The 12,039-nt window shown below is 46.4% G+C and overlaps 1 protein-coding gene across 1 annotated transcript in view; it reads left to right on the forward strand.

Annotated features, from left to right (window-relative positions):
- Positions 1-12,039, forward strand: part of SVEP1 (sushi, von Willebrand factor type A, EGF and pentraxin domain containing 1) — a 140,417-nt gene that overhangs the window by 118,733 nt on the left and 9,645 nt on the right. The window lies entirely within an intron of this gene.

The following is a 12,039-nucleotide window of genomic DNA, read 5'->3' on the forward strand; positions in this document are numbered from 1 at the left end:
ACTTTAGTTTTATTGCTCTTGAATGTGTGGATTGTTTACATACCGGGTTGCTCACCCTCAACATCAAGAGACAAGTAAGATGGTGTGGTACTCCCATCCCTTTAAGAACTTGCCACAATTTGTTGTGATCCACACAATCAAAGGCTTTAGCATAGTCAATGAAGCAGAAGTAGATGTTTTTCTGGAACTCCCTAGCTTTCTCCATGATCCAGCATATGTTGGCAATTTGATCTCTAGTTCCTCTCCCTCTTCGAAATCCTGCCTGTATTTCTGGTAGTTCTCGGTCCACATACTGCTGGAGCCTAGCTTGTAGGATTTTGAGCATAACTTTGCTAGCATGTGAAATGAGTGCAATGGTGCGGTAGTTTGAACATTCTTTGGCATTGCTCTTCTTTGGGATGGAATGTAAACTGACCTTTCCAATCCTGTGGCCAGTGTTGAGTTTTCCAAATTTGATGACATTTGAGTGTAGCACTTTTACTGCATCATCTTTTAGGATTTTGAATAGCTCAGCTGGAATACTGTCACCTTCACAAGCTTTGCTGTTGCTCAGACTTCCTAAGGCCCATTTGACTTCACATTCCAGGATGTCTGGCTCGAGGTCAGTGACCACCCCATCGTGGTTATCAGGGACGTTAAGCTCTTTCTTGTATGGTTCTTCTGTGTAATCTTGCCACCTCTTCTGAATCCCTTCTGCCTCTGTTAGGTCCCTGCCATTTTGGTCCTTTATCATGCCCATTGTTGCATGAAACGTTCCCTTCATATCTCCAATTTTCTTGAAGAAGTCTCTGGTCCTCCCTGTTCTATTGTTTTCTTCTATTTCTTTGCACTGTTCATTTAAGAAGGCATTCTTATCTCTTCTAGCTTTTCTCTGGAATTCTGCGTTCAGTTGTTTGTATCTTTCTCTTTCTCCCTTGCCTTTCACTTCCCTTCTTTCCTCAGCTATTTGTAAAGCTTCCTCAGACAGCCATTTTGCTTTCTTGCATTTCTTTTTCTTTGGGATGGTTTTAGTTGCTGCCTCTTGTACAATGTTGCGAACCTCTGTCCATAGTTCTTCAGGCGCTCTGTCTATCAGATCTAATTCCTTAAATATATTTGTCACCTCTACTGTATATTCATCAGGGATATGATTTAGGTCATACCTGAGTGGCCTAGTGCTTTTCCCTACTTTCTTCAACTTAAGCCTAAATTTTGCAACCAGAAGCTCATGATCTGAGCCACAGTCAGCTCCTGGTCTAGTTTTTACTGACTGTATAGAGCTTCTCCATCTTTGGCTGCATAGCTCATAGTCAATCTGATTTCTGTGTTGACCGTCTGGTGATGTCCATGAGTAGAGTCGTCTCTTGGGTTGTTGGAAAAGAGTGTTTGCTATGACCATCGTATTCTCTTGACAAAATTCTACCAGCCTGTGCCCTGCTTCATTTTGTACTCCAAGGCCAAACTTGCCTGTTATTCCTGTTATCTTTTGGCTTCCTAGTTTAGCATTCCAATCCCCCATGATGATAAGGACATCGTTTTTTGGAGTTCATTTTAGAAGGTGTTGTAGACCTTCATAGAACTGGTCAACTTCAGCCTCTTCAGCACCAGTGGTTGGGGCATAGACTTGGACTATTGTGAGGTTGAATGGTTTGCCTTGGATTCGAACTAAGATCATTTTGGAGATTGTATCCCAGTACTGCTTTTCCTACTCTTTTATTGACTATGAAGGCTACTCCATTTCTTCTGAGGGATTCTTGCCCGCAGTAGTATACCTGATGGTCATCTGAATTAAATTCACCCATTCCTGTCCATTTTAGTTCACTGATTCCTAAGATATCGATGTTCAGTCTTGTCATTTCTTGTTTGACCACAACCAGCTTGCCATGATTCATAGATCTTACATTCCAGGTTCCTATGGAGTATAGATCTTTGCAGCATCGAACTTTCCTTTCACCACCAGATACATCTGCAACTGAGTGTCCTTTCGGCTTTGACCCAGTTGCTTCATTCTTTCTGGCGCTACTAGTACTAGCCCTCTGCTCTTCCCCAGTAGCATATTGGACACCTTCCAACCTGAGGGGCTCATCTTCCGGTGTCGTATCTTTTTGCCTTTTGGTACTGTCCATGGGGTTTTCATGGCAAAGATACTGGAGTGGGTTGCCATTTCCTTCTCCAGTGGATCATGTTTTGTCAGAGCTCTCTACTATGACCTGTCCGTCTTGGGTAGCCCTGTACGGCATAGCTCATAGCTTCATTGAGCTACACAAGCCCCTTCGCCATGACAAGGCAGTGATCCATGAAGGAGGCTATTTGATAGAGCTTGTAGCTTATAAGTCAAGCATATCCGTTGGTCAGTTGTGACTCAGTAGAGGCCACCTTTGGCCAGAGAGTAGTGCAACAGTTGGTATCTACATCATAAAACTCAGCTCACTAATGCTCCCTATGAGTATTGATTGGCTTATGCACATCCCATATGGATGTCTTCTGCTCCAACAGGGAATGGACACCATGAAGGTTTTTCCTGGTCAAAGGACGGAGGCATCCATGTGACATCCTAATTTTTGGCTGAATCATAAACTGCACTGCAGGCGGTTTATGATTCATACCTGCATGGGGCCAAACTCTTATAATCTATGCTCGTAGCCTCTCAAGCTAATCTGCCTGGTGCTTGGTCCCAAACAGGCTGGAGAGGAGTAATCAGGAAAGAAGGTCTAAGCAAAAGCCCGGAGATGTGATCATGGCCTCGTCCTGGGTGATGAGGAGGGGGCATAACCCTTGTGGCTGCCTCCATGCTTTGAGCAGGAAGAAATATTCAAAATAAGTATGCAGAATCCCATTCTTCCCCCTCCCTCCTAAAGACACTATCATCTGACTCATGTAGAGCAGAAATGTAAACATGGAGGGAGCATCTGGTGTACAGTATCCCCATTTGCTAACAGTCTAGTAACCAGCTGAACTGATTATACACAAACTGGAAGGAGATCAAAAACCCCAAGCCTGAATTTACACTTCAGAGAAAGAAACGCAGGCGGGAAGCTGAAAGAGAGTCATCAGGTGTGTCCTTGTGCTCCAGCTGCAAAAGTAAATGGAGATGGAGATCACATTCCTACTGTGATATTTGTTTGTTCGTTTGTTTAAGGCTAAGTTACTCGTGTAGTACTGAAAATGCAATGCCTTGTACGTTTTCTATCCAGGTCAGTGAGAGAACAGGTCCAGGCAGGACTTTAATAGAGCCATTGCCCTGATTCACAGAATTTTACAAAGAATCCAGATGATGCCATGCTTTACTCATGAACTCTGTTTTTCCCATGATTTCCCACTGCTTCTGTCTTTTTTATCATCTCAAAAAATCCATTAAGAAAAGACAGAATTTACAATGTTTTCTGATTTGTAGTGCCAGGAACCCTCTTTCTGTAAATAATTGTATTCCATTGTATCATTGGTAGACCTTATATCTGTAGAATCACTGAATGGGAAACTACCCTGTAAGGTCTTCTAGATCCAAACCTGTAACAAATATATCTTCATGCACATGTTTATTATACATTTTCAAAGCCAGTCCCATGGTTTTGAGATGCAACTATCTTGAAATCATGTTACAACTGGAAATATGCTCTTGATCTTTGAAGACAGTTGGCGTGCAGCATTCAGCGCCTTTCTCAAGTGTGCTTGCAAGCAGTAGCGTCAACTTTCCTCATTCAAGGAGTTCTTGTTCAAATGCAATCATTATGATAGTCCTCAAGTTACAGCAGTTTGTTCCAATGCATTACAGTAGATGATGTCCAAACTGTATTTTATCTTTTATTAAATACAACAATGTCATCAAGAATTCCGCAAAACCAAATCTTAATCTCTTGCCCCATCTGGAATCATGCCACATTTTTGAATTCCGGTAACCTTACTAAAGAGATAGGCAAAAAACATTGTTTCCATATGGTGAAATAATAAATCAGTACAAATGCACAGCTTTGTGGTTGTTACCTTTTTTATTTGCTTCAGCTCAGCAACCTCCTTGAACCAGACAGGGCTTTGTGAGGTGGAGGCTCTGGGCCTGTGCACACACCACTCAGTGAGGCTCCGTTACACAATCAATGACTGTTCTACGTCGTGGCCTCTGTGCATTCACACATATGGGTGCTGCACCTGTGCAGTGCCTAGGCCGGAACATTAGAAAGCTAACGGTTTTGGTGGGAAAACTCCGCTCCTCTCCCCCTCAGTGGTATAAATAGGGCGGAGTGTCCGCCATTTTACTCAGTCTTTGAGATTGCCGTTCACTGTGCCTTGTGCCTGTTCGTCTCTCGCTTAGATCCTCGTGCTCGCTGTTCCTTTTACACTTTTTATGTATCTTGTCTCTATCTTCCTCTTCTACTCCAAGTTTTTTCTCTTAACCATTTTTTCTTCAAACCTTTCGTTCCTATAAAAAAAAAAAAACAACCCAAAAATATTATCTTACCCTCTGCACTATCTTCTCCCTTTCTTTTCATGATGGCGCAGCGAGCGGCATTCCGCAAATGCATTGAATGCGGTTCCAAAATGTCACCTGCGGATCCACACTACCTATGCTTCCTCTGCCTTGGTGAGGGGCATAGAACCGATAAATGCGGCCACTGCTTGGCGTTTACCAAGCAAGCTAGGAAAAATAGGGAGAATCGTCTCCACAAGCTCCTATGGGACCAGGCCCTGATACAATCGGACCAATTGGTCTTAAGGCCTGGCTCCTCTTCGGCCGCGCCCTCTCAGCGCTCTGCCTCTACCGCTGGTGCACCTGTGAAGTGCCCTGCTCTGGCTTCTGCCGCTCCTCCACAGCGTCCTTCGGACGAAGGTGCCACCTCTATGGAGGCCCAGCAGCTACCTTCTCCCCCTGCTAAAAAACAGGAGAAGCGTAAGCATACGGGCTCAGACAAGCCCTCTATGCACAAGAAGCCAAGGAAGGAAAAGGTGGACAAGCCTGCCCGCAAAGGCAAAAAACCTGACCACCTCAAACATCGTGGTTCGGCTTCATCGGGTTTTTCAGTACCGACCGCCGCTGCGGTACCGACTCCCTCGGGACTGGCCCTGCAATCCACGATGCAGGTGACTCCGCCAGGATCCCCCAGGCCATCTATTCGGCCTGAGAGTGTGCCTCCTCAACAGCCGGAGGAGCTGCTTAGGGAGTCCATTTCTAATGGAGAGATCAGAGACTCCTCACCAAGGGAACGCTCTCTGACTCCGATGCCCACAGCTGAGCCACCTGCAGATTCACCATCACCTCCCAGACATCAAAGCCGTTCGTCTGAGCACCAAGATGAGGATTGGCCAATGCCTGGATATGGTGGTTTCCCCGGCTGGGGAGATTACCAACCATACGCCTTTTACCCTCGGGACCGTCAATTACCATCAGTCCCAAGAGAGGCCCCATCTATGTCGAGGTGTATGGAGAGAGGACATCCAACCTCTCTGGAAACCTCATCTTCTAGCGAGCGCCACCGCTACCACGAAGACTCGGATGAATCAGTGGTTGATTCTATGTCTCCTGATGTGGCTATCACCTCCCAAGGCCCCATATCCCCTGACGAACCGCATGTCACCTTTGCGGAGCTCATCTCCTGCCTTGTTCGGTCTCTGGAAATTGAAGCCCATCATCGCCCCGGTCCCAGTACCGATCGTTTTTACGACATCGTCAGGGGAGAGCAGTCCGCAGCCATAGCCCTTCCACTCATTATGACACTTCGTCAGGCTATGGTCCAGCCCTGGGACCAACTGGCTCAACCACAGGCTACGTCTCGTTGGTACGAGGCCATGTACCGGGTTCGGGAGGATGACATCCCATTCCTGCTCCATCACCCAAAGCTGAACTCAGTGGTGGTTGAGTCCTCCCAGGGCAGGGAGTCGAGGGGTCACATGGCCCCTCGTGACAAGGAAGGGAGAAAAATCGATATGCTCGCGCATCGAGCCTATGCGGCCTCTGGGCTTGGCCTGCTCAGATTGAATTATGAAGCAACACTGGCACGTTACCAGTACTTCATAATGCAAAAACTGGATAACATTGCCTCCTCCCTTCCAGACCACCAAGCAGACTTGGCCAGAGTCTTTATAAAGGAGGCGATGCAGGTGGCGATACAACGACTCTCCACTGCCAGGCACCATGTGGACACTGACTCAAGGGCCCTCGTCAGTGCCATTTCTCTGCACCGCCACACGTGGCTATGAAATTGCAATTTTCCAGACAAAATGAAGAGGAGGATCGAGGAAATGCTGTTTGACGGCACCAGACTTTTCCACCAAAAGACCGACCATAAGCTGAAGTCAGTCCATGAATCGTGCATGACCACACGCCGCATGGAACTTCCTCAGCAACAACGTAAGTGGCAATGGCCTCGATCCTCCTACCGCCACCAATATCAGCCTCGACAGCAGTACCAACAAATACAGCAACTTCGAAGGCAGCAGCCACAACAATGCTTCTCCCAGGGCCGCCGACATTTCGACACTGAGAAGTATCAACGTTGACGGTCTGGACGGACCATTCTCTCTCTCCACTCCCCACCTTCCCCTCTCCCTTTTGGGGACCGGCTCCTAAGCCGACTCCCCATTTGGGAGTCCATTACTTCTGATGGTGGGTGTTGTCTATCATCCAGCTTGGATATAGGATAGAATTCGATGTTGTTCCTCCATCGAGTCCGATATGTTTTACACCCTGTTCTTCGGTACTATGTGACGAAGTCTACCAGCTGCTTCATAAAGGAGCGATTCGACAGCTTTCCCGCTCTGAGGGATTGCATGGATTCTATTCCAGATATTTTACAGTCCCGAAATGGGACGGTGGTCTTCATCCGATCTTGGACTTGCGAAATGTTAATAGGTACATCAAACCTAAAAAGTTTTGGATGACCACTTTACAGAATATCTTTCCATTGCTGAGGAGAGAGGACTGGTTCGCCTCACTGGACTTGAAGGATGCTTACTTCCATATTTCCATCCATCCTTCTCACAGGTGCTTTCTACGTTTCACTGTCGGATCCAATATATTTGAATTCAATGTTTTGCCTTTTGGCCTGGCTACTGCCCCTAGAGTTTTCATGAAGTGTATGGCTCCATTGTTCACACACCTACGGACTCAGGGCATACAAATATACCAGTATTTGGATGATTGGCTCATTGTGTCGCAGACTATACAAAACCTTCTCTTAGCTGTACACGAGACTTGCGCTGTACTTGATGATCTTGGACTTCACATTAACCGCGAGAAATCGTCCCTTATTCCCACGCAGGTCATCGACTTCATTGGAGCACACCTCGATTCTACTCAGGAGAGAGCCTTTCTTCCTCTGAAGCGTCGAGATACTCTCTGCAGTCATATTCATAGAATTCGACTACACAGAACGGTACCAGCCATAACCATCCAGAGACTATTGGGACACATGGCTGCTGTAGTTGCCATTGTTCCATACGCCAGACTACGTCTGCAGCCCATACAGCTGTTTTTCAACAGAGCATTTCACCCACAGCGGGATTCTCCCACCAAGCTGATCCGGATTCCACTGTCGATCCTACGTACTTTGACTTGGTGGACTGTTCCAGACAACCTGTCTATCGGCGTTCCGTTCCAACCGCCTCAACCAACAACAGCCCTGTACACCGATGCATCCCTACTCGGATGGGGTGCAGCATGTTCAGGACTTCGGGTCCAAGGGACTTGGAACCGACAAGAAGCAACAAAGCATATCAACTTCCTCGAACTTCTGGCGATTTTCAACGCTCTCAAATCCTTCGAGACTACTATGCCGCCAAGTTGTCCAGATTGCGTTGGACAACATCGCTGCTGTTTTTTACATCAACAAGCAGGGCGGGACAAAGTCACCAACTTTAGCCCATCTATTGATGGAAAATTGGAATTGGTGCATCCCAAGGGGCATACTACTCCTAGCGGTTCACTTGGTAGGAACCGACAACATAGAAGCGGACATGCTGAGCAGTCAGATGTCAACAACCCACGAGTGGGAGTTGGACAGACAACTTTGCGAAAACCTCTTCCGTTTATGGGGTTACCTGGACAGGGACTTGTTCGCTACCCGAGACAACAGGGTATGTGATCGGTATTGTTCGAGAGCGGGTATCGGATCAGGATCAACAGGGGATGCTCTCATGATCCCTTGGGACAACATGAGTTTCTATGTGTTCCCTCCAATCCCACTTCTAACAAGAGTGGCATCAAAAATAGTTCAAGACAACATCACAGGGATATTAATAACCCCATGGTGGCCGAGACGACCTTGGTTTACCACTCTCCTTCAACTATCCAGAGGAATGTCCCTTCAGCTCCCAACAATTCCTCAGTTGTTAACACAGCAGAACGGAGCGATCCGGCATCCAGATTTGACCTTGTTGAAGCTGACTGCCTGGCACATCAGCTAAACCATGCGGCTGACTCAGTACTGACGACATCTCCAGCACCGGAGAACCCGGCTCGACGAACTGTACCAAACGGCTTCTCCCTCGAATTCGACAACGACCACTTTGGTACCGACAGCTTTCGATCAGGAAATTCAAGCGATTCTCGAATCTGCTTTAAGACCGTCCACCCTTCAGTTTTATGCGGCAAAATGGAAGAGATTCTCATCTTTTGCCGAACGCCATTCGTTTCCTCCTGGGATGGCTTCAATTGAGAACATCTTACAATTCTTCCTGGAACTGTACCACTCAGGACTTAAACCATCATCCATTAAAGTTTACGCAGCTGCCATATCACATTATCGTGGCGCTGTACAAGGCTCATTGATCTCTCAACCTCTGGTTCAGCATTTCATTAGGGGATTACAGAACTTACATCCTTCCATTCGTCCTGCTATGCCAACGTGGAGCATTTCCATAGTACTTCAGGTGCTTACAAAGCCCCTGTTCGAACCTCTGGCGACTGTTGACCCACACCTTATCTCTTGGAAAACAGCCTTCCTTATAGCAGTCACATCAGCTCGGAGAGCTAGCAAACTTTGCACACTTCGAATAGACTCACTGTAATTGAATTTCCATGAGGAAAAGGTCGTTCTTCGGATGGATTCATCGTTTCTGCCTAAGGTGGCTATGCCGTTCCACATGAGTCAAGAGATTGTTTTGCCTGCGTTCTTTCATTGCCTTCGAATCCGATAGAAAGGTCTCTTCACACTCTTGATGTTCGACACTGCTTGGCTTTTTACAGATCTCATACAGAACCCTTTTGTTGTTCTAATAGACTCTTCGTTAAGTATTCCGAACATCATGAAGGGTCCTGAGTCACATCTCAGAGACTCTCTAAATGGATCATCGAAACTATCGTCCTGGCATACCAGTTAGCAAAAATAGACTTACCTGTGTTTCCAAGAGGTCATTCTACGCAAGCAGTAGCGACTTCGTCTGCCTTTGCCGCGGGGGTTCCACTTCAAGGTATCTGCAGAGGTGCAACCTGGGCTGCCCCATGCACTTTTGCCAAGCATTATTGGCTGGATGTCCGCGCCAGACAGGATTGCTCCTTTGGCAGAGCAGTTCTCTCATCTATTCTTCTCCAAGTCTGGTAAGCTTGCTAATCACCCATATGTGTGATGCACAGAGGCCACGATGAAGAAAAGCAGATTGCTTACCTATAACTGTTGTTCTTCAAGTGGCCATCTGTGCATTCACACAACCCACCCGCCGGCCCCGCTCGGTGTCGGTGAGTGGATGATTTTTTCTCTGTACCATGCTTTAATATTTTGGTACCATTGACACTTCCTGTCATATGCTTTCAACCTCAAGGGGGTGAACGTTTGGTCCTCAAGACTGAGTAAAATGGCGAACACTCCACCCTATTTATACCACTGAGGGGGAGGGGAGCGGAGTTTTCCTGCCAAAACCGTTAGCTTTCTAATCTTCCAGCCTAGGCACTGCGCAGGAGCAGCACCCATATGTGTGAATGCACAGATGGCCACTCAAAGAACATCAGTTACAGGTAAGCAACCTGCTTTTCTGCTTAACTAGTGTTTATTATTGGGCTTTGTTTATGATATTTATATGCTACCCTGTAGCCCAAGGGCTCTCTGTGCGGCTTTCAATAAAGGTTAAGATGCTTTAATGAGCAGAGGCACCATATGAATGTGCTCCTTTCCTAGCAAGGCTTGCGCCAAACCCTGCTGTAGGCCTACCTGCCCAAGGTAGCAGCAGAGAAGGTCTGTTTCACAATAGTGGCTTCAAACAATCCTGCACAGGTGTGGTTTTCTCTCTGGTAACTGGGCATGGCTTTTTTCATAATTAGCGCTTCCTCTATCTTTGTTCTCCCTTCCAAGAACCAGGTGTCATGAATAGAATTGATGTGCCTGTCATAAATGGAATTTAAGAAATCTGCAAGGTTAGAATTATTGCAAGCAAAATGATATTCCCACACAGAATCTGGTTCGCCAGTATAAAACTAGTTGCTCTTTTTCAGAGAAAATTAGAAGGCTCTCCATGTTTTTGTGTCTGATAATATTTCAGGCTCCAGTATTGACTGTGCAAGGTGATTTGGCTAAAAGCTTCTGATTGTTGTGGGACGAACTGTCCACATTCTTGGAAAGGAACCATAAAGTGGCCTTCCATCATTTTTACCATTGGGCATGCAAATATATGCTTAGAATTTACTATAACTGTTTTCGAATTTACTAAAACAAGCCTAAATGTATAAAGCCATTCCATGTTTCCCAGTAATTCACACAGATTTCTCCAAAGCTGTACAGCCTATATGTCGGATAAAGGAATTTGCCTTTCCTAATTGTGGAATGGGAGTTTCTGAAGCACTATTCCAGATAGGGTTCCCATTGTGCCCAGGAGGTTTAGCCAGAGGTGAAGCAGAGTATTGCTCTGTGCTTGACATGTCACAACTCATTCTCTTACCTTAGTGCTGACAGTTCTGCTAAGCTCAGACGTCAACACTTAGGAACTGCTTTTATGCTCCTGGTCACGGTAATCTGCCACTCCAATGTACTTCCTACTTCCCTTCTACACGCAGAGGAACAGACAGCTGTCCGAATGCATCAAGGCTGCTTTGGGGAGGTGGGCTTAGGTAGTATCAACCTGCGAAGGAGGTTTAGCATTGCCTTGCCTCATGTCATCACATTGCAAGGAGTCTGGCGTGGAAGATGCCATAGCGTGAGGCCATAGCCATTCCTCCAACAGCTCCTTCATGGCGGAATTAAAGGCTGTGCGTGCAAGGACGATTGGGAAGTATAACAGTTTACCTATATATTCACCAGTGCAATCATGCACACTTATAAGTAGTTTGTGGTAATGAATGTTGTCAGCCTTTGGGAAGTCTTTCCCAAGAAAAGCTTCTTTCTCTTTGTTATTGATTTTATTCATGTCCTTCTCAGAACTGTGGTGAAACTGACAAGAGCAGAGCAAAACCCTCTCGCACACTCGCGCGTGCTCGCGCTCTCTCTCTCTCTCTCTCTCTCTCTCTCTCTCTCTCTCTCTCTCTCTCTGTGTGTGTGTGTGTGTGTGTAAAGCATAGTGCAGAATGGTTTCATAGTGCACTTTGAAAACATAGTGCAGAATTCCATCATGGATGGACGGACTGACTTCATTCATTCATTCATTCATTCATTCATTCATTCATTCATTCATTTTTATAGCCTGCCTTTTTCCTTCCAAGGAACTCAAGGCAACTGACACAGTTCTCTTCCTCCTCTCAATCCTATTCTCACAACAATTCTGTGAGGTGGGATGGGCTGAGAGTCTTTGACTGACGCAGAATCACCCAGTGAGCTCCATGGCTGATTGGGAACTAGAGCCCAGATCTCCTCAGTCTCAGTCCCACACTGTTAACAACTACCCCACCCTGGTTCTAACTTTCTTTAATGGATTTTCTGCTAGAAAAAGGATAGAAGCTATGGGCGGGGGGTGGGGGGGAACATGACTGTTATGAGTGGAAGACATTCTGTACAATTCTGTGAAAGAGGCAAGCCAGTAGGTTTGTCTGAAAGCACGCTGCATGGCTGCAAGTCACAGTTGTCACAGGCCAAAGGATGTGTGTGTATGAACCAGCGTAAAGAAGTAAAAGCCTGGATGGGGAGGGAAACAGAAACATGGGGATGGGAA

The sequence above is a fragment of the Varanus komodoensis genome, unplaced genomic scaffold, assembly GCF_004798865.1.
Source record: "Varanus komodoensis strain SLA01 unplaced genomic scaffold, ASM479886v1 scaffold19, whole genome shotgun sequence".
Taxonomy (NCBI): domain Eukaryota; kingdom Metazoa; phylum Chordata; class Lepidosauria; order Squamata; family Varanidae; genus Varanus; species Varanus komodoensis.